Source organism: Cervus elaphus, chromosome 23 (assembly GCF_910594005.1).
Source record: "Cervus elaphus chromosome 23, mCerEla1.1, whole genome shotgun sequence".
Lineage (NCBI taxonomy): Eukaryota > Metazoa > Chordata > Mammalia > Artiodactyla > Cervidae > Cervus > Cervus elaphus.
In genome coordinates this window covers 33,542,501-33,546,558 of record NC_057837.1, presented here as the reverse complement: position 1 = coordinate 33,546,558, position 4,058 = coordinate 33,542,501, and positions in this window count along the sequence as shown.

Here is a 4,058-nt window from a genome sequence, read left to right as displayed (position 1 = left end):
GTCTACTTGTTCTATCAAGTATTGGAAAGGGGATACTGAATTTAATCTCTAATTTTAATGTATGTTGGCTGTCTTTTAATTCCATCACCTTTTTTTTTTTTTGAAATTGAAAAATTTATTATATGAAGAAACATAAACAATATTTATTAGAGTGAATGGCTGCTGAGAAGCAGCCTGCAAAAGCTCTCATCCACAATGTACAGGCTGAGAAGTACTGATACATACACTCATAACCATAGCACTAATGTTCTAAGGAGGCTTCCAAGGAAATGTTGCATTTGACAATCAATTTTAAAGTTTATTTTTCCCATTTACAAGGCTGAAAAGATTATATCCACATTCAATTAAAGTCTAGCAGGATCAGGCATTCAAATTGTAAAGCAAAATTAACAAAAGATGCTGTTATATCCTTTATAAAACATGACAGATACAAAAATGATAAGCTCATCTTCTATCAAAAGCAATTTTTGAAGTTCTAAAATTAGACACAGACGTTTAAAATGTATGCCTTTTTTTTTTTTTTAAAGTTTTATTTGGTTGTGTTGGGTCTTAGTTGCGGCACTCAGTATCTTTGTTGCATCATGCGGGATCTTTCTCTCCAGCTCAGCAGTTGCGGCATTAGGGCTCCAGAGCTCCGCGCTTAGTTGCTTCGTGGCATGTGGGATCTTAGTTCCCCAAGCAGGTATGGCACCTGTGTCCCCTGCATTGCAAGGCAAATTCTTAACCACTAGACTACCAGAAAAGTCCCTGAATGTATGAATTCTTGATAAAGTAAGCCTCTTATCATTGTGAAGTGACCTTTAAAGAATTCCTGGTTATACTCTTTGTTCTGAAATGTACTGTCTGATATTAAGACAGCTATTCTAGATTTCTTCTGATGAGTATTAACACGGTATATTCTTCTCCACCCTTTTACTTTTGTCCTATTTGTGTCCTTAGGTTTGAAGTGGGTTTCTTGAAGGCATTGTATAGACAGGTTTTTCTTATTTTATGCCATCTGACAATCTTTGCCTTTCACATGGGTTTAAACCATTATTAGCATTTATGTGGTTGGGTTTAAATGGACCATGTTCATGTTTGTTTTTGTATTTAATCTGTCCTGTTTCCTTTTTCCATTTTCTTTTGGGTCAGTAGAATACTGTTTATGACTCTATCTTCTTTCCTTCTTATTAGCTGTATCTCTGTTATTTTAGTGGTTGCTTTAGGACTTAACAGTATATATTGCCTTCAAGGGGTATTATACCATTTTGAAACAGAATCCAGCCTTTGGGCCCTCTTTCTCCCAAACTTTGTGCTACTGTTCTCATTCTTGTTCTTTCTCCTTGTGTTATGCCACATACCCTCAGTATTTTTGCTTCAAAAAGCCAACACTTTTTTTTACATATTTTATTTTTTTATTTTTTTCCCAATTATTTATTAGTTGGAGGCTAATTGCTTTACAATATTGTAGTGGTTTTTGCCATACATTGACATGAATCAGCCATGGATTTACATGTGTTCCCCATCCTGAACCCTCTCCCACCTCCCTCCCCACCCCATCCCTCTGGGTCATCCCAGTGCACCAGCCCTGAGCACTTGTCTCATGCATCCAACCTGGGCTGGTGATCTGTTTCACACTTGATAATATACATGTTTTGATGCTGTTCTCTCAGATCATCCCACCCTCGCCTTCTCCCATAGAGTCCAAAAGTCTGTTCTATACATCTGTGTCTCTTTTTCTGTCTTGCATATAGGGTTATTGTTACCATCTTTCTAAATTCCATATATATGCGTTAGTATACTGTATTGGTGTTTATCTTTCTGGCTTACTTCAGTCTGTATAATGGGCTCCAGTTTCATCCATCTCATTAGAACTGATTCAAATGATTTCTTTTTAATGGCTGAGTAATATTCCATGGTGTATATGTACCACAGCTTTCTTATCCATTCGTCTGCTGATGGGCATCTAGGTTGCTTCCATGTCCTGGCTATTACAAACAGTGCTGCGATGAACACTGGGGTACACGTGTGTCTTTCAGATCTGGTTTCTTCAGTGTGTATGCCCAGGAGTGGGATTGCTGGGTCATATGGCAATTCTATTTCCAGTTTTTTAAGGAATCTCCACACTGTTCTCCATAGCGGCTGTACTAGTTTGCATTCCCACCAACAGTGTAAGAGGGTTCCCTTTTCTCCACACCCTCTCCAGCATTTATTGCTTGTAGACTTTTGGATAGCAGCCATCCTGACTGGCGTGTAATGGTAGCTCATTGAGGTTTTGATTTGCATTTCTCTGATAATGAGTGATGTTGAGCATCTTTTCATGTGTTTGTTAACCATCTGTATGTCTTCTTTGGAGAAATGTCTGTTTAGTTCTTTGGCCCATTTTTTGATTGGGTTATTTATTTTTCTGGAATTGAGCTGCAGGAGTTGCTTGTATATTTTTGAGATTAATCCTTTGTCTGTTTCTTCATTTGCTATTATTTTCCCCCATTCTGAAGGCTGTCTTTTCACCTTGCTTATAGTTTCCTTTGTTGTGCAAAAGCTTTAAATTTCATTAGGTCCCATTTGTTTATTTTTGCTTTTATTTCCAATATTCTGGGAGGTGGGTCATAGAGGATCCTGCTGTGATTTATGTCAGAGAGTGTTTTGCCTATGTTCTCCTCTAGGAGTTTTATAGTTTCTGGTCTTACATTTAGATCTTTAATCCATTTTGAGTTTATTTTTGTGTATGGTGCCAACACTGTCTTCTAAGAAGACTTAAAAACACGGGAATCGAGTTTTTATATGTACATATATACTTACCATTTTTGATGTTCTTTGTGTGTATCCACCCAGACTTCTAATACTATTTTCATCTAATCCAAGGACTTCCCTTAACATTTCTGGCATTGGATATCTGCTTGTGATGGATTCTTTCAGCTTTTCTATGTCTCAAGAAATATTTCACTTTCATTTTTGAAAAATAATGTAGCTAGGTTTAGAATTCTAAGTTGAAAGCTTTTTTTCCCCTTTTTGTTCAGTAAGGATATTGCTCTACTTTTAGCTTGTATACTTCTGACGAACACCCACTGCCATTCTAGTTTTTCTCTGTACATAATGTGTCCTTTCTGAAATCTGTCAAGTTTTTCCCTTTATCATTGATGTTTAGCAATTTGATTACATGTGTTAACAAATTTTCTTTCACTTGTGGTTTGTTGATTTCCTTAGGTCTGCAGATTGACCATCCCATTTGGAGAAATTTCGGTCATTATTTAAATAAGTTGGTCATGAAGTGAGGGTAGAAACTTGCTTCTGGGTTTATCCCATAAACATGGGTGGGCAAATAGCAATAGCTTTGGACTCTGGCAGATGAGTTCAATCCCGGACTGCCCATCACTGTAGAACCTCCGGTGAATCTCACCTGTAATACAGTGGCAATTCCAGTATCTACTTTTAAAGGATTACTGTGAGAATGAACAGTTGTTATTCTAAGTACTCAGGAATGGTGGTTAGTAACTACACCCAGCATTCCCTTGATGACCTAGTTCTCCTCCTAAGATCTTCATGTTTCAATTGCTCTTTTAAGTCCTTCATTTCAGCTGTTAACACTGGCAGCGGCGTACATGCAAAGATGGCAAGCAATGTAGAGGTCAAAGACTCAGTTCTGAGTGAATTGCCTTAAAGTGTGAATGATACCAATTGGGATGTTCTCTACATCTCACATTTGGTACAGTCAAGTAGGAGAGTTACGTGCTCCATGGATCTGACCATCACTGTCCGCTCATCTCATATTTCTAGCAGGGTGGGCTCAATAAGGACTCAATTTCTTGTTCTCCAATCCATTTGTAAACCCATGGACAGTAGGCACTGGTCAAGCACACTGTGGGCCCAGGCCTTGTGCTAGGTTTCATGTAGAAATTTTAATCCTAATCTGAATTCTTCTTGCATACATTTAAACCAGCAGTTTGAGTTTTGTGTTTGATTGTTTTTGGCTGTGCTGGGTCTTTCTCTAGTTTTGGCGAGTGGGGGCTACTCTGTTGCGGTGTGTAGGCTTCTCATCTTGTACAGCAGGGGCTCTAGGCATGCAGGCTTAGTGATTG